General features: G+C 41.4%; 1 long non-coding RNA gene across 1 annotated transcript; it reads left to right on the top strand.

The window, feature by feature from the left end:
* Window positions 1–1,109: 1,109 nt before the first annotated feature.
* Window positions 1,110–26,510, top strand: LOC127381619 (uncharacterized). The gene is made up of 4 exons (XR_007888770.1): window positions 1,110–1,333; window positions 2,002–2,110; window positions 11,321–11,488; window positions 25,114–26,510. It is a non-coding gene; the product is annotated as an uncharacterized LOC127381619 (long non-coding RNA).
* The last annotated feature ends 1,473 nt before the right edge of the window (window positions 26,511–27,983 follow it).

Raw genomic sequence — 27,983 nt, 5'->3', positions numbered from 1 at the left:
CCGTGGGAGGCTGCCGGGGGAGCGCGGGGATTAATGTGTCTGGGTCGGGCTGGGAGGCGGCGGCGGCGGCACGGAACTCGGTGTCTGTGCGCTGAGCCGCCCGCTCCCCGCCCGCCCTGCCTGCCTCCCTCCCTCCCTGCCGGGCGGGTGGTGTCAGCTCGGGACAGGCCGCCGGGCTGGGCTGTGCGAGGCTCGCTCGGTGTGTGCCTCCGAGGTATCCTGAGGTCGCGCCTGCTCTCTGCCGGCAGCCATCCCTGCCCCGCGCTGGGCTGCCCCGCGGGGGGGCCGGGGAATAAACCTTCTTGTGTGGATGCGGGCTTTGCAGGGCCCGGCTGTGACGCCGCGGGGGGCACGGCGGGGACTGGGCGCTCAGGGCCCGGGGCTGGAGCAGCGCCCTCCCTGCCTGCCTGCCTCCCTCCCTGCCTGCCTGCCTGCCTCCCTCCCTGCCTGCCTGCCTGCCTCCCTGCCTCCCTGCCTGCCTGCCTCCCTGCCTGCCTGCCTGCCTCCCTCCCTGCCTGCCTCCCTCCCTGCCTGCCTCCCTCCCTGCCTGCCTCCCTCCCTGCCTGCCTGCCTCCCTCCCTGCCTGCCTCCCTCCCTGCCTGCCTCCCTCCCTGCCTGCCTCCCTCCCTGCCTGCCTGCCTCCCTGACTGCCTCCCTCCCTGCCTGCCTGCCTGCCTCCCTGCCTGCCTGCCTCCCTGCCTGCCTGCCTCCCTGCCTGCCTCCCTCCCTGCCTGCCTCCCTCCCTGCGTGCCTCCCTCCCTGCCTGCCTCCCTGCCTCCCTCCCTGCCTGCCTCCCTCCCTGCCTGCCTCCCTCCCTGCCTGCCTCCCTCCCTGCCTGCCTGCTTCCCTGCCTGCCTGCCTGCCTGCCTCCCTCCCTGCCTCCCTCCCTGCCTGCCTTCCTTCTTTCCCGGGCTGTCCCGTGGAGGAAGCTGGGCACTTGTGGGACTCGGGAACGGGACACTGGTGCAAAACCTGGGGAGTCGAAATACTCGGATTTTGTTTCCAGTTTAAAAAAAAAAAAAAAAAAAAGCAGGATTCTGGGTTCAAAGTAGAAGGTGCATCTTCAGAGAAATAACTAAATAACTGCTCGGTAATGGTGGTTTATTACCTGTCCCGAGGGTAGGGAGAAAGGAGAGTAATTTGTTATTTCCCTCGTGAGGTATCGCTGCACTCCGTGGCCGTTTGCGCTTTTCTTCGCAACTCGGAGCAAGCACGCTATGAGGTGATGATGCATCTCCCTGCTACGTTTATGTCACGCTTTAGGGACTTGGCCCTGTCTTCCAGATGCAGTTTGTATGGTCGCATTCCTTTTGGAAAGTATGACTTCTGCTCGGTAGGTGCAAAAGCTTTTGCTGTCATAAGGCTGTTGAGTGACTGTGCTCAAAGGCAGGACAGAAGGAGACCCAGGACTCCTCAGAACCTCGCTCTGTCCTTCCTGTTTTTTGTCTTGACCATGAGGCCATCCTTTCGCACTTTTGTAGATAAGTGAGCATAGTGTTCTGCCTTTACCTTAGAAATAGGATGCAAATCAAGTTGAAGACACTACATGGAAAGAATCCAGTTATGTGATACTTCCTTAGTTTTCACTGCTTCATGCTTACTACTAATTATTTTAAGGCTTTTTTATTCTAGTCTTGTTTAATGAAAAACCTGAAAAACATTGTCTGTGCTTAGCCTCATCCAATGTAAAGCTTTTATGGTAATACTACTTGTGATCAAGTTAATCTTTTGAAGCCTTTTAGGCCTTTTGTAGGGAAAGATACATTATATTTCTAAGTGTGAAGAGAGATTGTTGTTCCTCTAAATTGGAAATAGGCACATTTCTTGTAGGACTGCTTTTAACTTTCTGCCCTCCTTTTCCTTAAGCTGTTTATGTAGCTTGGAAGTCTAGGACATATTTGGAAGAAAACACTTCTGTTACAGGTTTTCTTCAATTAATAATGATGGGTCTGTGACCCTCTCTCTCTCTCTCTCTCTCTCTCTCTCTCTCTCTCTCTCCAGGAGACATTTTGGAAAACCAGAAAAGACAAAGAGAGTCATTCATGTATTTCAACAATTGAGCAAAAGGTTCTTGTAGCAAACTTACCTGGCTTTTCTCAAATAACATAAGGTAGCAAAAACTACTCTCCCCTCCTTGCTTTGGAGATTACTTCCTGAGTGTTCTTAAGTCTCAGTGTTGGTATGTTTGCTGCTGGCTTTTGTGCCATGTGTTGAACAAGAGCTTACTGTCAGTGCAAACTAATGAATTTTCTTCTCAAGGCTGGGTGGCAGAAACCTTTACATAGATTCATGGCTCTATTTACATTTGTGTCCAGTTATACAGAGCATCCTATTATGTACATCCAAAGTATCATGTAACTGCATTGGATTTTGCCTTTCAGTTTTAGCTTGTGTGCATTTTGGAGACTGGCCTTTTAAATACTGAAGCTAAACCGGTCTACAAAATTAATTTAATGCTGATACAATAGCAGTTAGTGTAACAGTTTAACTGCTGCTGATGACAGTGTTTGCCATTACATTTTATCACATTTTTTTTGTAATTTGAGAGTGAGTTTCCTCCTGGCCACTTTCAACTATATTGTGCCTTGAAAATGTTTGAGAAGTGACTAATGTTAGCATGGTAGAGTTTCCTTGTTTGCATCTCATTAATTTCTTCATTGTATGTAATCCCTTTACAAGGAACTGTACGGATTTATAAAGGAGCCTCAAAACTAGATTTAGGTGTTCTTCTCACTGTCCAGAGTCCACCTTCCCAACAACTTGCAAAGGCCAGAACAGCCTCAGTGGTATGATGTAAGATCCTATTGTTCAAAAACCTTGGGTATTTTGTTGTGGTTTTTTTAGGAGGGTGGAGGTTGCAATGGTATTGCCAATTATTTCTTTGCATGCAAATAACACATTTTATGCATTGTGAATTTAGATTTGTGTATACTAAACATGCTAGTTGCAGTTATCTCTGAGCAAGAGGTTAAATACGGTCACTTTCTAGCACATAAGATAACCTAGTACACGATTCCAGTGAAAATGAAGAGAAAGCTTCATTAAGAAGAAACTGTGGTGATACCTCTTCAGCTACTAGAGCTTTTGTAATACTTGCCTACTTCACAATACAGATGCAGTATCTTTGAGGTTAAGAGAAAAGGAACGTTAATCATGGCTGACTTATGTATGACTGCACTTCTGTTTTTTTTCTGCTTTTGACACTTTCAAAGTTGGAAGGCAGATACATATGCAGAATGGTTTGTGGTGTCCTCAGAGTTGTGGGGCAAAATTTTCTGTAAGCTAATGTGGAAGGTCCTGTGATGGTTGCTGGTCAAAACAAATAAATAAGAATTATTTAATTCATAAGGAAAATTAGGATCTACTATAAACCAAAGCACAACCATGTCTTTTGTTGTTTCTTCTTTTTGGTCAAACAGATGAAACAATAGGCACAAGCAGTACTGGGGAGGCAGAAAGAACATGGGGTGAATTCATGAGCCATAATTCACCAGTCGTCAAACAAAGGGCAGGATGGCAGACAAGTTCTGCCATAAAGGAGCCTTGTCTTGGGGGCAGGCTGTGATTGTTTGTGGACAGATGGCTGCTTACCAGTTCATAAAAATAACTTCTGCTTACCTTTTTCTCAACTGTGGTGCATTTACCTGAATTATACATGCCTCAGAAACGACAAGGTTAAGTTCTCTAGCATTAAACAGGTTTTCTGCATCTTGAATTCTGAGATCAAATCTCTTTTGTCTGTGGATAAAAGCAAAACTTTTTGTACCCTGAGAAGGATGTGGTGTGAAAGGGTTGGTAGCTTTGCACTGTGGGATACAGAACTTGCTTGTAGCCCTAAAATCAGGCTGGCAATTTGTTGAGATTACTGTGATGCATGGGGAATTCACATTTTTAGAGGTCTGAATGGCTTCCTAGAAGCTCAACATAGTAGGTAACAAGACTCTAAAAGCAGACCCTCAGGTCTGTAAAATCCAGACATGTTCCTACTCAGTAGCTTTTTGTGCCACAAATGATTATACCATTTATGAACAGTGCCTTTTTTTGTGTGTTTGAGAAGACAGAACTTTACCACAGGCAGTTGATGCTTTTTTGTAGCAGGTAAGATGGGTGTGGAGACAGTCAAAGAGGGGCCTCTGCCTATACGTGACTTGCCACTGACTTGAGTTGATGGCTAGACCTGGCATTCTGGTTTCCATGTCCGATAATTTGAGTTCCCTTCCTCTTTCTGTCACATTTTACGTCCTCTGTTTCCTGCCTTACTGTTTTGCATTGGTCCTGGAAGTCCCATAGTGTAATACTGTAATATTGGAGTAGAATATTGAAGATAGAGTTAAAACACATATCTAAGAGGAAAACAGCTATTGCTGGGAGTGAATCCCTTGCAGAAGAAGGAAGTAGAACTTCCTTTTATTTGTTCCCTTGGGGAGATTGAGATACGAGTAGCCAGTAGCTGGCAGTCAGTTTGGCCACTTCCCCACAACCTTTTTTACTTGTTAAACATGTGCATAGATGTACATAATGTACATTTATGCATGTATTTAAATGTGCACAGAAAATGCAAACATAATGACCATGCAACATAGTAAGCTGGTGTACGTGCAAGGTGATGTCCTTGCATCTGGGCCCAGGGGTCTCCTAACAGGCAGCATCCATTATGCAGTTAAGCTCTACATGTGTAGTGGATTCTCTATCTTATGCACAAAGAGGCTGGATTCATGTAACATAGCTTTATGCATGTGATGTAAAGTCCTCTGAGCAATTGAGATGTGGTTCCTAGCATCTTCAAGATCCTTGAGGAAGCCTTTCGTACGTGTGCAGACAGACACTACACAGATGGTCAGAGGGAAAGGATATTGAAGTGGCTAAGCTGAGCACTCAAAAAAATGCCAGAACTAGGAAATGCTTATGCAATCAGAATTCCATCCGTACATCTATATATTGGTTCATAGTAATCTTAAAATAGATTGCATACCTTTCCTCCCTCCTCCATAGGATGATTGGGTTTTATTCAGTGTATTAAATGAGTCTGCTCTGGGGATGAATTAGAGTACATGCTGAAGGAGAGTGTTGTCTGTTGAACTCTTACCCTTCTGTGTTCCTATGAATGCAAGAAGGGAAGACATAATCTCATTGTTAAGGCAGCTGAATGTTGCTTTGGAGAAGTTGATTCTCTGCCAAGCAGTGTGATGCCGGATAAGCTATTTACATCAATCTTTTAATAGTGGCCAGGTCAGCACTACTAATTTGTACATAAATAGCTGCAGTTGTCAGGTGGGTGATGAGTTGTGACTTGTGACCATCATAGCTCTTTGATCCAAATCTCTAGTGTGCAGGATACTTTCTTCCCCCACTTGAAAATGTAGAAGAGGAGATGGGGAAATAAATATGTCTGTGGTTGCTAAAGTGTTCCTGTTGTAGCACTTGCATTTTGTTCCTCAATTTATGCGTTCTCTTAGGACTACACATGTGCATCTGCACCAAAGGCTGCTAGAAGTTGTATCCTTTAAACACTTGAAGAATATGCAATGCTTAATGCTAGCAAGAATCTGGTTTTAAGTACTCTGAGACTCCTCAGAGCTGACTGCCTCAGTTTTCAATCTCTAAAGTGGAGCTAATACTCCTTCAGCTCACAGAACTGATGCAAACATAGCACTTGTGGGCAGTTATGATGTTCTTGGTGCAAGCACCGCAGAAAAAGCAGTGCCTTTTCATTTGGCTCTTTGTCTGCCTTTCCTCTGCTGAATTCAGTACTATGTCAGCTTTTCCTTTCTTCATATTTTATTTCACTGCTTTTTACATCTGGCAATGTAAAAGTGTTTGTCCTTGCCACATTGTTCAGCATTTACTGCAGTTTGCTTAGTTGCCCTGCATCTGTTGAGACATAGGACAGTGGGACAGTAACCCTTGAGGCACAGAGTCTTGAACAAAATCCTCAAAAAGCACATGAGCTTGAATAAAAATTACCAAATTAGTATGAACTTCTGTTTTTTGTTTCAGTGCAAGTTGCTGCACAGTGTTATTTTGCATAAATGTGAACTATTTTAGTAGAGTTATTAATTTTAATCCATTCATTAAACTGCAGAAAGATGCTTTTACACTGAAATAAGAGCTCTATGTGGAAGAAGGGGAACAGGAGCATCTTAGCAGGTGGAAGAGGAGGTTGAGAGAAATACTCCATCCTGCCTTTCTTCCTTCTCTTACTGCTCCTCTGTGTCCATTGGAAAATTTGTGTTCCTTTCTTCCTTCCTTCCCCACAGCCTTATGAAGGCTTATGCTTATTCAGAGACATGGGGAAGATGAGGCTGGTGGGACCAGTACAGTCTAGGTTGCGATCTGAGGACAATGTTGCTAGCTGAGCAAGTGGAAGATCTCTTCTTGGCCATCTCTCTCTTTCCCTTTATGCAATGATAGGCCTGCCAAAACTGGTGTGGTATGCTGCAGTGTGTGCCTAAGTGGCCAGGATGTGGCACCCAAGGGGGCCCAGCATGGTCAAAAGAGGCATGGGTCAGTGCTGGAGCAGAAAGGGGAAAAAATTGCCTTGCCTGCATTTCATTGTTGGCAAGTGGCATGGGAAGTGGGGGGAGAACTGAGAGAGGAAGGTGGAAGGTGGGACTGGAGTGAGTGTAGAGAGAAAGGCTGGGGAAGGGGGCAGGGAGTAGGTAGCTGCAAAAGGCAAGGACTTCACTGTAGAAGTTGAGTGTGGTGATTTGGGGGGAGGAAGAGAAGAGGCAGCACAGTGGTTTATGCTCTGGGGTGGACCAGGGGCTCTGGAGATTCCCAGTTCAGCCAGTGCCACTCCACAAACCTGTGATTTGCATGTGTGTCTTTCCTGTCTGCACATCAGCTGTCTGGTCAGAGCCTCTCTTCCAGGGCCATTTGCCTTAGCAGCAGGCAATGTTGAGGCCATTCTATTGAAGAAATAAGGTTGTCTTATTCGAGGTGGCTTAATTTGTAAAGAGAAAGAGTACATAGGGCTCTGAGATGAGATGTAGCATGCTGGAGCCCATCTTTATAGGCAGTAATGATGCTCCTCTCAAGCCTAGGACACATTTAGTTTTCCTGTTGGAAAAAAAATCCCAGCTTAGTTGCCTGTTGCTGGTTCCAGCGATGAGTAGTGTGGAAAAGTGGTGAATCAGGCCTTGAGCTCAGCTCCAGGGCTGGCAGGGTCAGTGCTGTTGGTGTCCAATTTGCTAGCCAAAATTTAGCCATCATTTTGTCTTGTAACTGGCCGTAAATTTCATAGTTGAGACATCATTTGTATTACAGCCAAGTAAACTAATTATTAGCACAGTGGAGGCTGTGTTTTTTAATAAAAGGCCATGTTTATAAATAATCAAGTAATGTACACATAGTGGGGGCTCCTACTGAGAGGACAGAAACAGCAAATCATTGTTGTAGTCATAGGGAAGGTTGTCAGACAGTTCAGTGTTTAATAACAGCATAGAAAAGACCTGATCCTATCGGGTACTGATGCTCTCAGTTCCTTTTGATTCTGGACCAGTGTTTGTGGTACCCCAGCACCATAGAGAGTTGAGAACCTAAAATCATTAAGCAGAGTGTAAGAAACAAAGTACAAGAACAACTTGTTCTTAGTAATAGCTTTTGTTGCCCAAAAGCTTGGATATGTTTGTTTCTTGTTTGTGATAGCCAGTTAAAAGAAGCCCAGTGGTTGTATCTGGGTTTTTTTATCAAATGTGCAGTATGTGCTGGCTTTGAATGTGAAGTTTAAAAGTCTTCTGTCAATGTGAGCTGGAATTTGTGCTCTGTTTGGTTCATGCTATGTCTTCTGTCAGTGCAGGGCCTGTACAAACACCATTGATGGTATGTAGTAGCTTGGTGTGAGAGGCCAAGATAAAACCCCAGCTCTTTCTGAAGATACTGCCTGCTGCTTATAAAGAGGTTCAGGTTAGCAATTCTAAGCCTTGCAAGGACCTGTAGGACCTATGTCTTTGAATTGTTTTCCTGAAGAGAGGATGGAAATATACATGCCTATTAGGAGTAATTCTTTCTTGAGTGTGCTTATGCTTTATGAAACGTGAGCTCAGGGAATATGGATAATAATGAATTATTATCCTTGAGTGTTTGTAGACTAAGGATATTGGGAAATGAGTGAGTCATGGCAAAAGCTGAATTTTATTTAAAATTTCAGCAGCAACAACCATAGAGAATGGATGGCCCAACCAAGGGTCGGTCATGTCATTATAATTCTTAGGGAATTCAGGTACAGCTTAAGATTTGCCTTCTTCCCTGATGCAGACACAATGCACCGGGAAGGCAGCAGGCTTGCTCAAGTCACTAGGCAGCCAGCTTCCATGATGCCTCCTGCTGACCAGTCCACGAAGAAATAGTTGTCTGCCAAACAAGCTGTTTGTTTTATTTCCAAGCCCCAGTGGGCCCAGCCCTTCCTGCCCAGCAGCTGCAGCAGACTCGGTTCCTGCTCGAAGCCTGGTCTGAGAAGAGATTGCTCGCTGGCCCATGAGAGTGGTTCTCTGTAATTGGTTTGCAGGGAATGCTGTGTGAGAGGATCTGGCTTTTTTTAATTGTTTGTTTTATTAAAGTTTGATTATTAAAGTGAATATCTGGGCACAATGGGAACATGTTTTTTGAAGCCTGTGTATTGCCAAGAGAGCAGGGTAGAGCACTGATGAGGTTATTGCTTCCCCAGGATGAGAAGTACACACACAGCTCTGCAGGCCCAGTGGGAAGTGTCCTGGCGTCGCCTCTCTTCCCGCTTCCAGTTGAGCTCTGCCAGATCTGCTGTCGTGAGGGCTCCCTGTGTCTCTACAGGCAGGACGGTGAGGTGGGAGTTTGCTCCACCTGTGGCATATCCAGAAAAAAAAGGTTAGATCTATATTGCAGATGGCAGGGGCACTAAAGCTAGCTTTGAACAAGCCAATTTGAGTGCCTCTGGCAGCCTAGCTGAAGTAAAAGGGTCTGGATGTGCTCATTTATCCCACTGGAAAGAATGATTTTTTGCCTGAAGATTACTTCTCTCTGATGGTAAACTCGTGCAGAAAGCCAAGTCTGCCTCTAGTACCCAAGGCAGTTGAGCCAGCTTTGCAGCATAGATGTACCCAATCAGTTGGGTTCATTAATTAAAAAACACGTCAAACTGCCATTGTTGCCTGTAAATTAAAAATATGGTTGTCATATTGAGTTTTATACCACTCTCCTCTCAGCTGACAGGAGAACATGATGCCTGCAACTGTCATTAAAAGTTTGGGCAACAGCCCTAGTAGCCTTTTCTAGTAAGTGTGTGTCTGGTAATTTGTATAATCACAGCATAAACCTTAATATGTCATCTTACCTATCTGGGCTGTGAGATGGCTCATCTTGTGAACCCGGGAAGATGAATTTTAAAACCAAGATTATGTTGTTGAGAATTGATGGCTTTTGGAACTGGATAATTTAATCACTATACAATAATATGTTTGTATGTTGTAGTTTCTCTGTGTGGAGCATAACACAAATAATCTCAGTCTTTATTAGCAAGCAGTTCAGGATGAGGGAATTCTATGGATGAGGAAATGGCATGGGAACACACTTACTTACCAGTGAGTCAAAGACTGGAATTCCCTCTATAATCAGTAAAACTGTCTGGCAAGTTATGTGCTCAGAGCTGCAGTGGTTTGGGTTTGTTGGAACACTTCTCAGTGAGACTGATGTTATTCAGTGTCATGGCTGGGACTGGCTTTGGGCTGCTGAGTGAAACAAATGCTCCTAGGGAGAAACATGAACTGAAGGCGTGAGGTTAAAACAAAATATCCTTTGCTGGCCTGGGGAAAGAGCAGCAGCATGGTGATTTTTAAACCTGGCCTGTGAGATCAGTATTTATTGCTCAAGGCTTGTAATAGTTAGGTCTGTGTCAACAAGGATGAGTGTGTGTAGGAGCCAGTGTCCTTGTAGCCATAGCAGAGATTTCTGGTTGGTTCGTGACTTGGCTCAGCCTTGAAGTGGACACCCTTGGAACTGTTCCTTCTTCTGTATCTATCTGTATTCCACCCTTGCTGGAGACCCAGATTGGCACCTTGCTGTGATCCAGTAACCCAGCCAGATGAACCAAGATTCATGATGAGAGGATTTGGGGTAGAATCCTCTACTTAGGAGAATTCAGCAGTGTCTCATTGCTCATTGTCCTGCGTACTGCAGGTTGCTGTGCTGCAGAAGCATTCTCGCAGGGCTCTTCCAGTGGCAATCTTCAGACTGCAAGTGGGGGTCCCCACCAACTGCAGGGCCTGCCAGGGACTTCACAGTGCTAAGGGCTCTGCTGTTTCCCCCTCAGCCATTTATGTTGCTAGTGGGGAGAGAATTCCTCATCCCTTCTGTGGCAGACCACTTTTGGGATAGTAAGGATGTGCCAGATAAACAGGATGGGTTGCCATTCTGTTCCATGTTGGGTGGTTGTCACCATTGACTCACCCGGAATGGCCAGTGGCTGAACAGTGCTCTCTGTCACCCTCTGCCACCCATGCATTTCTGGCTGGCCCTCTCCTATCTTGGTTCCAGTCTGCCTGCTTAAAACTAAATTTAACCGAAGAGACCTGCACCACTGGTTATTTGATGCAGATTTTGCTAAAATGCATTGACCCATACACATAGTCCTGGCTGGTGGTAGCTGTGCATGAATAAACATAACTACCCATGGCTGTGATGTGGTATCAAGCTACTGTAGAAGCAAAGCATGGGCTTTAATCACAGAATCACAGTAATAACTGTGTATGGTGAAATGGTTATAAATGGATGACTATGCAGTGTAGACAGGGGCTGATGTATCACTCATTGTACATTTGTAATTAATTGTAAGAACTAGATTGTTCTTTGCATGTGTTCTTTCTTTGCTGCCAAGCACGACAGAGAGCTGTAGCAATCTTACACCTTAAGCTTGTAATAAAATATTGTCAATAACCTAGCGAAGAAATTTCTTAATTAAGTTTGTTACACAAAATCCCATCATGATTTCTAAGATTTTTATTTATTTTAATTTATTTTTTTTTTTGCTAGGACTCCTTAATGACTTTTTACTTCTGAATATAATAAACACCAAAATTTCTGATGTTTAAGAAACATTTCTGCATATTTTTTTCCATCTGGATATAATGGAGCACAATTTAAGACTATGGGCAGAGGAGGGGGTAAATGATGCATGTAATGATTGTTTTAACATTTACAAGAAAATAATTTATTTAAATTTGATTAAGCCTTAATATCACACTTTTCTACCTGATTTAACATAGGGGGAGCGTAGGGAGAGGGAGAGAAGGCGATTTCATGGTAAAGTGTTTTAAGTATTTAATATTTTCTTTTCTTTTTGATCATCCAGGCATCCTGCCCCACAGCCATGTAAATTTTCCTGCATGCAAATGTGCATTGCCGTCATTTACATTCCTCTGCTGACAGTGAAGGGGTCTGTCGTGCTAAATCAAACTGATGGAGAAACTGGACGTTATCTTTACTCAGGAAGCCCAAATTAATTCTACCAAAACAAGAGGTGAGGGAACAGCAAAGAATAATTTGCTTTTGTATATTACTGCTTTTAAGTACTCCATTCATCATGTGGTATCTCTAGTATACATATTCAGAGTTAGCCAAAGAAATAAGTACTTGCTTAGGACCTGAGACCTCAGGGGCTTGTGGCTTTTTTCTGTCTCCAGCAGCTTTCCTATCAGCCTAATTAATTCTGCTGAGAATGAGTCTCCCAGTCCAAGCCCAAACTTTATAATCTTCCTCTAATTCTTCCCACTCCAGGAGAGGAATCAACTGGGATAAATTCTGTATCCATATGCTCCTCCAGCTTTGAGTCTACCGATTGAAGTGTTTTGTTTGTAATAGATGCTGTTTTGATGAGGAAAAAACAAAGGAAAAACCTCCTACAGCAAAACAGTTCTATTAGTGGCAGAACCAGTGAAGCCTGGTTTTCCATAGGTTGGTGTCTCATGTTTTTGTAGTGAATTGAAATTGTCTCTTCTTTTCCTACAGTGGAGTAATTTGTGAGGTCTGTCTCCCATGTGGATTCTTTAATGTTTCATAAGGTTTAAATTAATGTTTCAGGTTTTGTTGTTCTTGGTTTTTTTGTTTGGCTCGTTGGTTTTGTTTTTGGTTTGTTTGTTGGTTGTGTTTTTTTTTTTTCAGTTGGGACAATTTCAGAATCTCTTTCTTCTTCTAGCTATGTATTTTTTTACAAAGAATAGAGAAATTTGAGACCTCTGTATCTCAACTGTATTTTGTTGAAATAGAAAAAAAAACAACTGAAAGCTCAGTGTGTGATTACACAAACTTGAGTATCCTCACAAACCAAGCAATGTACTTGCTCAGTACATTGCCTCATTTGGGTCTGTATTTAATTTTAGACCTTCTGGGAGAAGTGAGTTTGGGTTACAAGTTAGTCCTGCTCATCCAGTAGAGCTACTCTCATCAATGGAAGATGTTTGGTCTTTATTGAAGCATCAAAGAATGATTATGTAAATTCCTATTAAAATGACAAACTTTCTTCAAGTCCCATTTCCATTAGAGTCAAGTGTAAGTTACTCTGGGCCTTCAAGAGGAGCTAGATTTGCTTTTGCAACTGTCATCAGTACCTAGGCAGGTGTATTATTACCAACGTAGAGTTAATCACAGCTATGTAAGCCAGAAAAGGTTTCTTCCCAATTCCATTTTCAGTTCACAAAGTTGTGTGTATGTGAAATACTATGTTTGTAAGCTGAGCAATTTACCTCTGTGTATTATGGTGATATAGCACACATGGAATTCCATTACACATTTTTTTTCTATAATATATTCACTTTTAAAAGTTAGAAGTACAGCTCATATAAATGGAACATTAAATTCTAAGCACATTTCTTTGTGTGTCCATAAGCTCCTGTTTACTTGGGAAATATACTTGGGAGTTCTTCTCACTTTAAAGTGTATTAATTTCTTTCTTCTCCTCCTTAATTCTTTGAGGTGTCAGTACTGAGAAAGATGAATCATTTATTAGTGGGAGGCCTGACACATGATGAAATCACTATCTGACACTTCAATGACTTCCAGTGTTGTTCTGTGAACATTCAGCAAAGAGCAGATGATGTGATGTTGTAGTTCTGTGGGTAGTGTTTTCTTCTTCTTCTTTTATTTTTTCTCAAATGGATGAAATGCTTTATCATCATAGTGTGTGAGAACTTCCCCATTTGGTATGAATAGCCTTTCCCTATTATTAAGAGTGATTCAGAATCTCTGACGTAGGGAAAAAAATAGAACACATCTGCAACTGAGTTGATCTTTATATTCCTCATGAGAATCAGTGAAAAAGCAGAACTCAATCCACTTTTTTTTGAGGGAGTCGGGGAGGAACAGTTAACATTCCTGACTTTGAGTGTTAATACTGTTTGAAGCATTCCCCTTATGACAGAGCATGCAAATCCCCATTATGTTACAAATGAAGTGCACCTAAGGGGCATTTCTGTGCTGGCCACTGGATTACTCCTTGACCAGGGCAATCCTCTCAACCAAAGACATTTAGGGTATAAATTGGCATCTGACAATAAAGCAATTGGAAATAAACAACTGGCTGTTTGACAATAAGCTGAACAGTTTTACTTAGTTTAAAAAAAAATAAAAATATTCTAGTGTCTTCACTCTAGCAAGCAGTTTGCAAGCATAAAAATTAAACTTTTTGCTTTACTGAAGTTACCCTTGACTACATCTTTCTCTCTTCCTACTTTCCCTTCCCTGTGTAAATGTTTTTTTTATTTGCTCCCCTCTCCCCCAGAAAACATTGCAATATATTCAGGCTATTAGGATATTTTTTCTGCCTCACACGATTTGAAATCTGAGCAATGTTACTCCCATTCCTTTCCCAGGCCACATCCCTCAACCATTCAGATGTGCTGCTGTAAGTTAAATGTCACAGGCTGGGAACTTGAAGGTTCTTACAGACTTACAGTCTTGTCTCCCAGTAACAATTCTGGCCTCTAAAAGGTAGCTTCAGGGTTTTCTTCTAACTTAACTGATTTATTTTCTTGTGTCCAGAAACTCTGGTGCTTTTCCCAGTGAATTCAGTCTTTCCTCTCTCATTCCTTGAACTTAAAATTGTTTTCTGTCTTGATTGCTTTATATAGTCTTCATCACTGCTGTCTGAGCATCTCCAGTTCCTCATGTGTCTGTCATCATGATACGTTGCAGAATCTACTTTTCACAGATGTCAGTCCAGCAGAACTAAATACTTGTGAAGCTAAGGTGGTGAGGGAAGCTGGCAATTAAACCCACCTTTCAAATAAAGACATAAGGTATATCTTGTGGGATATTCTCCCTCTCTAGTGGCTCATTTGGGTATCCTTGATTTTGCCCTCCAGAGTTTTGGCTCTAAACTATTTCACAGCTGCTACTAGAAAGAAGCAGGTACCTTTGCTACCTTTGAAGGTAGTAAAACTCTTTAAATTGCATGTTTGCTGTTTGATGTTGTGTGTTCCTCCCCTTCTCTGTGCCAGCACATACACATCAGATGTGATGATGTGTGCAAACAAGTCAGCAAGTATCTAACCACTTTGCTTACTACGTTACTGCTCAGGGTCTGATGTAAAACCTGGTAGACTTTGGAAAGGGGAAGAAATTATTTCAGTTTCCAGTCCAGATAGACTGTGGTGTGTCCTTTTACCATCTTTCCTTTGCACCTTTTACATTCAAATCTTCTATCATATTTGGCTTCAATCCTTCATCATAGCTTCCCAGAGTGACCTGGCTGTTGTGGATGCTTGTGAGCTTGTCTTTGCCTCCAAGAGGGACCTGCCTCCAGCTTGATACAGAGGGCTGCTCATCAATGCCTGTATTGCCACAAGAATGCAGAAACTCCCTGTAGCCTTCATGGATGTCACACAATGCCATTTCCACAAAGCCATGTGTGCAGAAATGCCTGAGGAGATGGTGGCTGATCACAAGGGGAGGCTGCCCACCCTGTCTGATCTGATGAGGAAGCTCCTTTCAGGGCCACACCCAAAACTGAACCAGGCAGAAAGAGCTAGATGGGCACAAGCAGTTTAAACAGCAGACATTGGCTAGCCCAGCTGGGACTGCGTTTCTAAGGTGGTTTGAAACCAAAGCTGTTGCAGCCTGGCTTTGCATCATGTGTATCCCCCATCACATCTCTTGCACCAGCGCTGGTGCTTAACTCCACAGGGAGCTGAACTGTCAGGGAAATGTTACGATTCCTCGGGTCAGTTCCGTCTTTTCTGAACCAGTTCAGGGTGGGACCAGACAAGCATCCTTGCTGGCACGGGAAAGGGCAGCAGCTGCCGATGGAGGCACTGCAGCAGCCCCAGCTTAGATCAGATTAGACCGTCATGGGACTAGGTCTCATTTGGAGAATGCACATCTCTGGGAGATTTGAGGGGACAACACCCTCAGGCAGGAGGAGGGGCATTGTGAGAATAATCTCTCCCAGTAGTGCAGCTGATCCAGAGAATTTGTCTGCAATCTAAAATAATTTCCATAAGAACTCTCTGAACACATTTAAAAGACCTAGAAGTTTGCTGTCAGTGTTCTGTAAAAGAGTTTAACTCAATATAGGCTTAGAAGATGCTTCTTTTCCTTCCATCTCTCCTCCTGGCAGCCCACCCCAACCTCTTTTTGCAAGCCGTTAAGATATCCTCCTGCGCTGGCCCTCTTAGGTCACAGTATGATGGGCACCCCGCCAAATGAAGCTGATCTTATAAGCTGCTGCTGCCCTGGTTGTTGCTGGGACTGTTTGCATGGTTTTTAATTCACTTCTGTGGTGCCCTTATTTTCTTTCCTGCCTGAGCTTGAAGTGGAAGTGTTTTTAGCTGTGAACTACACTCCTATGGTCTATTAGCACCTTTTCAAAGCTCCCCCCTCTGTTCTCTGAAGAATTAGAACACAACTATATAAAAAAATTTTAAAAATCACTCAAGGCACAGATAGTTTCAGGTTTTGTTTATAAAATTATTGGTAAGATAGGTTTCTTTGTGTGCTTGCTTTCTTTCCCCATACTGTATTTAGATTTGAAAACAACAGCATCAGTAATAAGATACTGATGAACCTAAGGTAGATGTGACAGTGTAACATGGATAGTGCATATACAGTTTGTCAAAGCAGACCAAATAACCCCACCTTGGGCAATTTTCAAAAGAAATACTCTACAGTACTTGTCAGGTCTGGGTGACTACTCCATAAACATATTACCTGCTGGCATACAAATATCACTTTGTATAAGGCGGTTACACAGTAAAAGAAAAGGGAGAGGCAAGGCAAAAACACTGATCTTGCAGAGTCCTACAAAAAGTCAAGATTTCAGTTAGAAAAATGCTAAAATAAAAATAATCCTGGTTCAGGGATAACTACGTTTATGTTTAAACTATCCATGCATTTGATTTGTATTTCTATTCTGATAAAATAAGTTGTGTTGTAATAATTATCAGTATATTTTGGATAGCATATCTACTGTCGTTGGTAGAGATGCCAAATTAGGTTAGAAAAAGACTCTTCTTCATTAATGTATTACTAAAAATTTTTGAATTGCTGCCACATTTGGGATACACACTTTTGCAGCAATATCCTGCAGTATGAAATGAGAATTAAAATCGAAAGCCTGAGTTACCACAGAGTTTTATTGTAGGTATAATTTTTATGTTCAATGTTTATATTATTTTTTTTTCAAGATACATGCATGGATCTCTTAATTTATCTTTCATTGAAAGAAGTCATGAAGAGAGCAGGTGAATTGTGCTAAGATTCCACAAAGTGTATCCATATATGTATGCTTTTCTTTTTTTTTTTTTTTTGTTCTAGGATGTGAAAAAGAAAACAATGACTTCCATAATATACTCTTACAAAGACAGTATGGCAGCTTTCAACACAACTTTTGTGTGTTTGTCATACCAATTTGCACACACGTTTGTATACAGAGCAATGAAAATTACATCTTAGCAACTAAAGGGGGCAGGTGGAATCAAAATTATTAAAATAATAGCCAAAACATGCAGTGAACTATAAACCACAATTTGTTTACCTCTGTGATCTTAAGTGGCTTACTTTCTTTGCTTTTTCACTGGTAGTTTCTAGCTGCACGGGTGTGTCTACCACCTACAGTGTTTACACTATAGGAGACTGATTTTTTGACTACAGAAAGCAGAATCATCTACTGAAGTGCAGGAGCACTTCATGTTGCCTTAGATTTCGTGTGTTAAGCCTAGGAATATGTGGATTTAACTTGACTGAGGCCCCCTGAAAGAAGACCCATCCATATGGCCAACTCTTCCCCCCCCCAAAAAAAAAGGCACAGGAAAGGATGACTTAAGATAAGGCATTCATTTGTCACCTGAGAGTTGTTAACACAATGGCAGCAGCTTGCCCATGAGCACTTTACCTTTGTCTCCTGCTGAGCCTTTGGGACTCCTTAACCAGAAGGATAAAAGCCCAGGAACTCAAAAACAATTAAGTTTGTCAGGATTGGAAATGTTCCTTTTCACAACATGAAGGAACAAGGTTCAGGAGTATGCTCTGAGTATATGAGGAAGTTCAGCAATCAAAGATTAGCCATCAAAGGATTTTACAGATAGAGGGCTTTGTGTAGGCTGTAATTTAGAATGTTACTTGTGTAATTTCCCATTGTTGCAGTCAATGAAACTTTTATTTTAAAAAGACTATACTGTATGCCATACTGTATACTATAAATGAGTAAAATAATGGAAAAGCTTCACTTTGGGAAAGGTTTTCGTTTTGAGTTTGGAAAACACTCTGGAATATCTTTGTTTATTGTATACTCTGTAACATCGCACCTGCTAAATATGGAACCATTTCTACACCTGGCATGCCTCATAGTTTTAATAAATGAAATACAGCCTCCAGCTGCCCACCTGGCAAGATGATGTGGCGCCAGAAAAACCAGGAAGCCCGGCATCCTTAGTCTCTGGCTGTAGTGTTTTGATGGGAAATCATTCTCTTAGAAAATGTCTGTCATTGCTTCTGGTTACAGAATCCAGAAACAATTTGCTTTGCAGGACAACAGTGTCTCATGCGCTGGATTTCTCTGCATACTACTTTTTGATGAGTAGAAATTGAGAGTTGGATGGAAAGCAGACATGTCATCCAGCAATTCTAACCAAAGTATTTTTATTTTAATAAATAAAATAAAAACCAAGTGTATTCCAGAAGACTTTACATGGATGTACTTGCTTCTGAAAAGATGCATACCTTTTCCCCTACTTCTTAGAGATTTTTGGGGTATAATTCCATATTATGGTATGCACAAGGATATAGAGAATGTTACAAATTAGTGAAAGAAGTTCCCATCACTTTTGATCAGGCTTACAAATAAGCTTTTTTTCTCATTATTATTTTCTTATGTTTGTAATCTGAGAGGCTGATGTTACAAAGCATCTCCTTTTTGTTGAGCACTGTTAGGAGACCTATTTGCTACCCAGTGCAAACTAAATACAAGAATACTCCAGTGTGTTCCCATCTTCCTGCATTATAGTCTCTGCCTTCTTTACTGTCAGTGCATCTAGAAGTTTCTAACAGGTCAATAATCCCTCAAAGACAACATGCATTAGGTTAAAATGAGGACTCACTGCTATGAAACACTGGCTTTTCTCTGTAATACAAAAGGCAATATGTGATTCTTTCTATACAAAGTAACTTCCAGTCACCAGAAAGGAGTTTTTCCATCTCCACTGCAATGTTGAAACATGCCATTAAAACAGAGATATGGTTGATACCCCCAGAAAATATTTATACTAGCAGAGATAGGTGAGATATTGAAAAGAGTTAAAGTCTTTCAGTTCAGGTTCTGCAGGTTGTTGTTGATCATAAATATGCAGTTTATTCCAGAAGGGTACTGAAAAAATGACACTTCCTCTATAATGGGCAAAAGACATTTTTGAGAACCCTTTAGAAAAGCTTAGGATCAACAGTAAATAGCAGAGGCAAAATGTGCTACAAGAAGGCAATGAGGAAGGTCAGGGCATGACTGAATTTCTACAGTAGCTCAAGTTCAATAAAATTCTTCAGATGGTCATAGACAGCAGACTGTTCTGTGCCACAGAGGAAGGAAAAATGCAGTTGTGGCAGTCTAAAGTGAGGCATAGTTTATAGTTTGTTGGTGATCCCAAGAGTATGCAAACATTCTCTTCAGCAATTTTTTTTTTTTTTTATACTTGTGTCTTCATTGGCCCAGACAACATTGCATCTCTTTTTGGGTGAGCACAGTGGAATGAATATATTTCTGGAGAAAGTTAATCAGTGATCAGGTTTGCTGATGCCAGTGCCTACGTGAGGATGGCAAAACATAGAATATCAACCATTTTGGAAAATGAGGAGGAGATACCAGACAGATACGCAGACAAGAAGAGCTTCTTGTTCTAGAAGACAGTTTTATACACAGGGAGTAAATAAATGACTGCATGCAGAGCCTAAGCACAGAGCCACTCTTGTCACATTAAATTAATTTGATTTTCATTTATTGTCTTCGATCTATCTAGTGCTGGGCTCTATACAGAATGCAGGCAGAATCTGGAATGTTGATCAAGTCCGAGGACAAAGCAATCATGAAAATGGCCACCAGTTTAAATGCTGTACTTCAAATAATTGTCAGTGAAATGCTCTGTGTCTAAGACCTTTTGCCATGGTGATTAGCAGCTGTCTGTTCGTTGTTATTTGAAATGTATCTGTTCAAATTAGTGATATATAAATGTTTGTTGTCGTACAATTATACTCATGATTTATCAGCACTGTGTTGGTATCAAGAAAAAGTGCAAGGTGATTTGACTACTCTTGAATGAAAGTACTTTGGAAAATGGGGATGCTTTTTAAGTGTCTAAAGATATTTCTTAGAACTGAAACTATTTTTAATGAATGACAACAGGATTTCTAACAGAAGTTTACTTCCAGAAGTCATCAACACTTGCACAACCTTATTGATAAATACAAGGTTTCTGTTAATTCTTAGTGCCAGTGGCTTCAATGCATTTTCCTTGAGGAAAAAAAAATCAGCTCCAGGATGAAATGTATTTGTCTCCCAGACAATAAAAGACCTCAGTCTGGAGCCTGGCTAACATAATTCTATATAGCAATTTACAGTCTGTTGGGCTGTAAATTTACCAAGAACCAGGAAGTGATTGACTTGTAAACCTTAATAAAGCAATAAAGCCTGGCTTTAAAATTCAGAGTTTAAAATTCGGCCCAGATAAGCTTAGGACATACTTAAAATGGGGAAACCGACACAGCTATTATGGGACAAACAACTTTACAAAACAGTCTTCTGTATGGATGCTTTATTTGAGAACAAAGATTATGTTTAAGTCCTATAACAATTACCCTGTTTTATGAAGTGAGTAGTGCTTCCAGAATAAATGCAATTTCACAGGAACTGTAGAAGCCTGTATGGTGAAGAACTTGATGATGCCAGTCAGAGAACAGGTTACTTCTTGTGAGAAAGCTTAACCAGAATTCAGGCTATTGTTCAGTAATGCATACTGTAGATAAGTTTAAAAACCCCAAACCACACCAAAATGGGTGTAGTAAAAAGTTGTCTTTATTTTGCATCATTTTTAGCAAGATCATTACTTGTGTGTTTTCCATTCTTGTTTAATGGCAGTTTCCTGTGTGCCTCAAAGGAAGAATATCCCTTTAAATGCCTGCTATTGATTTGCACTCAGAAGTCCAATTGACTGCTTTGGTGGGAGTTTCCTATGCTGATCAATGAGAGTATCAAGTTCATAAATAATTCACTTAACAAAACTGCATTAAGATAATGCTAAAGGTTCTCAAAACTCCTTTAAAGGAAGGATTTCTCACACTCCTAAGTAACTACTTGGAGTCAAGTTTAACTTGAGGAAAGTGAATGAAGCTCCAGAAACATTGCTGCATGATCTTCAAGAAAGTTACACACTTACCTCCAGTCTTAACTTCTCAGTGCGGTAGGTGAGTAGGTGTTAATTGTTGGATTATCACCTTGTAGAATTTTTTTCTCTTTTTCTTTTCAGTTTGAAGTGATCTCTAGCAGTCATCTTGTCTAAACCACCTGTTCAAGCAGGGTCATCTGGAGTAGGTAGCCCAGGACTATGTCCAGATGTCTTTTAACCTTCTTTACCCTGGTGATAAACATACATAACTGACACTGACCTTCTGTCAAGAAAACTTCATCGTATCAATCTTTGAACCTTACGCCCCGTGCTCCAGTTTTCCAAGAAGAGTGAGCATGGCACAGATTTCTGGAGTATGCTTTTTCATAACACTCTTATGTCCCCCCAGATTCTTTCACTGTATAGGTCTTTGCAGAAGGGTCCATGTTACCACATCTGAGTACAGCTTTGGGGTCTACATTCACTATGTTAATAACTTCATATTTTGCTAGCTGATTGTCTCTCCATTCACAAGACTCCAGAAATAAATTAACTGAGGAGTTAGCCTGGATGCATTTTACCTCTTAGCCAAAATATCCTTGGGGATTCATTTGAGTACTGAAGTACTTAAATTGTGTCTTTTTCCTGTCTTTCTTTTAGTATATTAAAACCTTTGGAGAGTGAGAAACTTTTCTGAAAACCAAACACTTCTGAAGGATAAGCCATCATTTGTGGGGATGATCTTAACTAAGACTTACCAGCTGAGCTAATTATAAGTTTTCAGCCTGAAATCTGTATGCATGGGGGTTAAGAATTTACCCCTCTAGAGCCTGATAAATGTATATATAAAATTTATTTAAACTCTCTAGAGACAGAAAAAGATAAAATCCTGCCATCCTATCAGGAGACCTGTGTTGCTTCGCTTAAACCACTGTAGTCTTGGACAGTCATCTAAATGTCATGTAAATAACTGTCACCTCAGGACCTTTAGCAAGGCCTAGTGCTTTGTAGACTTATTAGAAGCTTTTAATGACTAGCATGAAGTCACAGGACAGAGCCACAGATATATAGTTACACATTCAGAAGACTCTATTAAAGGCCTCTTTAGCGTTGCTGTGAATTTACAATCTGAGAATTTCCAAGAGAGTATATTTTCTGAGACAAATTTCATTGCCTTAGGATAATTTTATTATTTTTTTTCTTTAATGTGATTTGTCATGGTAGAACCCAGACATTTTCCATATGGGTTTACTCTGTGCTTTCTGTGGCCTGCAAGGAATTAGTTTTAATTAATATGACTAGCAAATGCATTGTTGAAATAGTTGCTGTGGCAGGCACATCTTTGTGTTAACATTTGGGTTAAACAGCCCCTTTATCAGAGCTATTAGCACCTAATATTACTGTCTGATTACAGATCATTCAGCGGATTATCCAGTCCCAATGCTTCCACAGACCCCTAGACAGGTGCTCAAATAAGAAACTATATTAAGTAAAATAGCACTAGTATTGCATCCTTCATGACTTTGTCTTGGCTGCAGAAAAAGTTACTGGGCTGCTTGGGTTTTGTTTTTTTTTTTTGTCCCTCTGAAGCAGCGGGTTAACTTGTACAATCCCTCTAGATTTACATTGCAAAAAAGGCAAGATTAGCACTAAGGCCTTTGTTTTATAGATAACCTGACCTTCCTGTCTCATCAAAAAGCACTCTGCCTTTCCTTCACCCCAGTCGGTTAGGAGGATAGGTGTGATTTTACACTAAAAACATCCTATTTCTGGTTATTCCTGACAGTGGAAGCAGCATGTAATGCAGCCAGTCTATCCTGTCTCTCTAGAAAAGCATTTTATTTCAAATTCACGCATTTAGACTGGGCTCATAGGTAAACTGGAAATGCGTAACTTAAGAAGGCAGGAAATCCCACAAGAGTTCACAGAGCATAGCTTAGCTGACAGTTCACTTTTTAATGGGTGAAATGAAACTTTGACATTAATGGGCACAGGCCCCCTGACTTCAGTGGAATTTTGCATCCTTATACCAGTCAGATTTCTGGCTCAATTGTGTTGGATGGCAATTTATAGTACCTTTCATGTCCCTCTGAAAAGCTATGTGTCCTGTGTAGCCTGGGGACTGTTTCTGACAACAAGGCTGCAGAGCAGAAAATAGTGGGCTGATGACAGACAAGACCCCAAAGTTTTTGTGTGACTTGAAACAAGAGTAGTGTGTCTGGTCCCTGTTGATTTCTGCTAACTTTGAAAGGGCTACTTAATATAAGTAGCTGGAATGAGAACTAGCCCATAAGTAGGGCTAGCATTACCATAAGAGCTATCTGAGCAGTGCTCCTTGTAGAATAAGGAATTTATTTTGGGCATCTATGAAGGAAACTTAATGAAATAAGCACTATCTATTGCTGAAGTCTTACGCTTTGTTTGATGCTCTCTTTGGAGTGGGTATCCAAAGGACATGCTCGTATCAAGTGGATTTGGATGTGTGCTACCTCACGTTGCTTAAAAACGTGTGCTAAAAAAAATCTCAGACTGTCTGGTTGGATAGAGGCAAGTGTCTAAGATGCCTAGGGTCTCTGACAAAAAAAAAAAAAAAAAAAAAAAAAAAAGAGCTAGCTTGGAGATCCTAGTCCAAATAGACTGCCTCTAAGGTTAGAAAGTGGTTGACATTTAAAAGGAGCTTTAGAGATGCAGCAAAACATTATGAGACAAAACCCTTCTCCCCCCCGCACACCAAACCCCTGAAGCATCACACTCTGTAAAAGATGCATGAGATTTATCAATAGACCTTTCTTTACTCAACTGTGCTGCAATTCCTTTTGGGAAAAATTGGATTTTCATCAAAGACACAGAAGACTATAAAATTGGAAGCAGATGTGAGGTAGGATTGGATAGCTCTATGGCTGTTTCTTTTGTGGAAGCACTTTTGAACAAACCCAGCCTTATGTGCTCCTTGCTGTCTTGCCCCATGTAACTCTCCTGCCTGCTTTTTACATTTTGCAGAGAACTAGGAGGTGCAGTGTGACTAACTGATCAAAATGTAAACTTCATCCCTATCACGTCATCTCTCTTCATTTTCAGCTCTTCCTATATTCTTTGGACAATATGTTTAAACAATAGCCTATGTATTTATTTATTTATTTGCAAAAAAACCCAAAAAAATACAGAGTTCTGCATGTAGAGGTTGAATTTAGTTATGGTTACTGGCACTTTTGCTGGACTGGATGAAGTTTATCCCTGGCCTTTATTTGATACCTTAGTTTATTGGCTTTTGTTATCTCATTTACTTAGAGAAGGTCTTTCCTCTGGCATATTGATGGTGTTATTAATGTAATTTATGAACTGGGAGGAGGAATACAGTTTTAAAGATTATTAAATTTTTTGGGGTGCATTTTTATTCAACGTCTTTGGTGTCACATGCAATGTACTCCAATGCAGAGAGGAGGCAAGCAACAGGATTTACTGTGTTGTTTATCTGTTGGTGATGTTTCCTCAGTTCTGATTTACAGCAGAACTGAGCCTGAGCCCAGTGAAGTACTGTTTCAAATTCACAATTTGCCCAGAATTCAAGAGGGCTTACCCAGCTTGATCCAAGACTTTATAATGCTTAGCTCTGCATGTTGTACCTGCTGTGTGTGGACATGCAGTCTCTGAGGAGTTAATTTTTTTCCCAGTACAAGGCTAGTACCTGATGAAGAGAGTCCCTGGTGCTACTGCGTTCACTCCCAAGAGCAGCAAGGCAGCTGCTCCCTTGGAGCTTTCAGTGCAGGGATAACTTGGCAGAGAAATGCTATGCTCTTGCAGAACAGAAGGAACAGCCACAAGCCTGAAGGACTGGTCTGTGTCACTCCAGGGTTAGCACAGGGCAAGATCTCTGTTTCAGTGCTCCAAGAATTGACATTTTGGCTCATCCTTTCACTTTGGCTATACATGCTTTCACTTCCTAGGTTTTCTCCCCATGGTGCCCATTACTTTCTGTCTCCCAGATGTTCCCCAACCATCAGAGACCTGCCTAACGCCCTTCTTGATCCACCTATCCTCTATATGCTGTGCCTGCCCTTTCTGTGTCTTTTATGACTCCATTTCTTCCACAGGGTCAACTTCATTTTGGCTGGCTTGTCTTCTTGATTTCCTCACTCCTGGTGCTAGGCAGAGTTGACAAGACAGGAATAACAAAAGTGGCAAGGACTGCTAAATCTGAACATGTCTTCTGCTAAGCTTGGAGCAGCACTGAAGTTATTTTAAACAAGATAAGTAATTAACATGCCTTTTTTTTTTTTTTTTACAGTAAAATAGTCTGTTGAAGGTATCAAACTACGGAAGATCACAGGTGTGACAGTAAAGTGGCAAGTTTTCAATAAAAATAGTTACTTAAAATGTTCCTTTTGCAAATACATATCAATACTTTTCTGGAATAGGTGCACATGAAATAGGATTGTTCTGTGAAAATTATTTGGTTCAAACAAGGAGATCAGAATTCAGCAATTGCAACGTAAAAGAGAAGAGATCCAGTTCACCCCATGGATGAAGCTACTTGTGTAAGGCTGAACCCACCATTGAAAAGTCCTCAGTTCATTCTAGATCTTCCTAACTGTAGGCTCACTTTTTGAGTTTCCACAGCTCACAATACTGCACAGAGTAACTGTGGATTTAAGTGACACTACCCAAAATTTTGTAGAACAGATCAGGATCTAGATTATTTTTTAAACCTCACCTGAAGTTTGTGTCTCATAAAGCAGATAAAAAGTGGGGTGTAGATATACTTTTCCAGAAATAGAGTTACCATTAATCTCTGGCTCTTTTCTGAATGATTAACAATGAATCACTGTTGGTTTTTTTTACAAGTCTCAATGCATTCACTGTATGCCAGGTGTCGCAACAGCATGAGAACATGTACCAATTTGAAACTGGCTAGACAGCTTCACAATGGCATCTCCACTTGGTAGTAGGAGTCTTGAAAAGAAACTACTTGCATTTAACCTTCCTAGTATGGATAATATACTGTCATCTTCTTGAGTGTAATTATCTTTCCACCCCCGCCATCTCATCCATTCTGCTTTCCCAGTAGGAGGATCAAAAGGAAGTTAGTCAATTGCAGTATTCATTAGATAATCCAAAGGAGATATTAATCTGGAAGACAGTATTACCAAATAATTAATTTCTGGGTTAATTCCATCCTTATTTATCTGATTTTCTTCTGATTGTGAGTGTGAGTTTTTCAGCCTAAAATCCTAGAAAGGACGTAAGTCCTAGTACAAAGCACTCTCTGCTTGAGAAGAGTGGTCCTGGAGGGACATTAAGAGAGAGGAAGGAAATGTGTGTCGTTTTCAGGACTCTTGCTACCTACTGATACATTTTAAGGGAAAATATTCTCAGTGAGTTGCTGAAAAAACAGTAAGCAGAAAACTTTTCATTTTGTATGTACAGGCATAGTTACTTAGGAAAGATTTGCAGTGAGACTTACTTCCTTATTCTGGAATAATTGCATTTGTTTTCTATTTCTCAACTCATCTCTGTCTTTTGGTTGTTCCAGGTGACCACTGATAGGTCACTAGCAAAACAAATCTCTCTTTTCATTGGTGAGCTTTCGTCTGGGCTGATCTGACTCTACCAGTGCTATCGCTGGGTACGTACTGTATGCAAACAGACCATACAGGGAAGAATCACCATGGAAAGAAGTTGGTCTGTGAGCAGTAGGGCTAATAAAACATGGTTTCCGTTGGCTTGGTGTCCTTTGTCCCTTGTTCTCCACGATGCACTACATTGACCTTTCTCCATTTCTTTTATGGCATGCTGTTCTGTATAGAGCAGCTTGCATGTTGTCTAGCTCAGCACTGTGCATGCCCAGTACAATTGGTTGGGTAACTGGTTGCTGCCAACTACAGCAGCTGAGCTCTGCCTGCTTTTTGCTCAGAGCAATCGCTAATTTGGGTTGGCCAACAGCTCAGAAAGTTTTCTGAGAGTGTTGGGGGAGAGGGAGGGAGCGGCAAGAGGTAAACAGATGGAAAGAGGCAGATAGCACAATCCTTCAAGGCTCATTACGTACAAAACTAAGCTGAAAATGGCTGCTGGTGATTACCATTAATGAAAGTTTATCCAGAATGCAGCAATGAGATGTCAAAGGTGTGACTGCACCAGCAATGCATTTGGGCTGCGTGGCAGTAGCCTCTCCCTCTCGGCCCCACACTTTAATTACAGTCCCAGTAACTTTCAGGATCTTTTTGTCAACAATTGTAATCACCAGCCAAGCTGAGTTCATTATCCAAAGTCCATTTAATTCCTCGCAAGAGGTGGAGACTGCTGTGTGTTGAAAACCAGCTCTCATCCTGCATCTTTACAAATGCAGGCATCATGCGCTTTCCCTGGAAATGCTTCTTTCATGCAGACTTCCACAGGCTATCCACCCTACCTGGGAGATTACAAGTGTTCTTAATAAGAGATGACATAATAGTTGTACTTGGGCAGCCAGTCTCCAAACATTTTGCAACTGACAATTTTATCTGTGAAAATAGACTATTTTATTTTATTTTAAATTAGAAATGATAAGGCTATGTCTTATTTTGTATGTGCTATCTAGGTGCTGTAGGTAGGTCAGAGATAAACCGATGAGGCAGGCTTTAAACTGAAGGACTCGGGGTGTGGGGTCCAAAATTGCAATGCTCCTGCCACTATATCCAACTGGGGAATAAACTAGGCCAATCAGAGCAGGAAAAAATGTTCCTTAGCTGCCTCCCTAGATGTGAATCAAAAGACCAACCACCTAAGTTGTATGTATGCTAATCCAGAGTCTGGGAAACAAATAGGAGGAACCAGAGCTCTGTGCCCAATTAGAAAGTTACAATACCACAGGAATAACCAGAACATGGTGGGACAACTCACATGACTGGAGGACCATGATGGATGGGTTATAGGCTGTTTTGTAAGGACAGGCAGGGAGGATGAGTTGGAGGAGTCGTGCTCTATTTTAAAGAGAATCTTGAATGCACAGAAGTTAACTACAGTGATTGTGGAAGCCTTATCAAATGCCTCTGGGTCAAAATCAGAGGTCATCTCCAAGGGAGATCTTACATCTGCTACTGACCCTCAAACCAAGATGATAAGGCCAATGAAGCAATACTCGGGTCACTTAAGCAAGCTTAAGGTCATGAAAACCTGGTT

This window comes from Apus apus, chromosome 2, assembly GCF_020740795.1.
Source record: "Apus apus isolate bApuApu2 chromosome 2, bApuApu2.pri.cur, whole genome shotgun sequence".
NCBI classification, from domain to species: Eukaryota; Metazoa; Chordata; class Aves; order Apodiformes; family Apodidae; genus Apus; species Apus apus.
The sequence above is the reverse complement of the archived record's forward strand: the minus strand, read 5'-3'. Positions and strand labels throughout refer to the sequence as shown.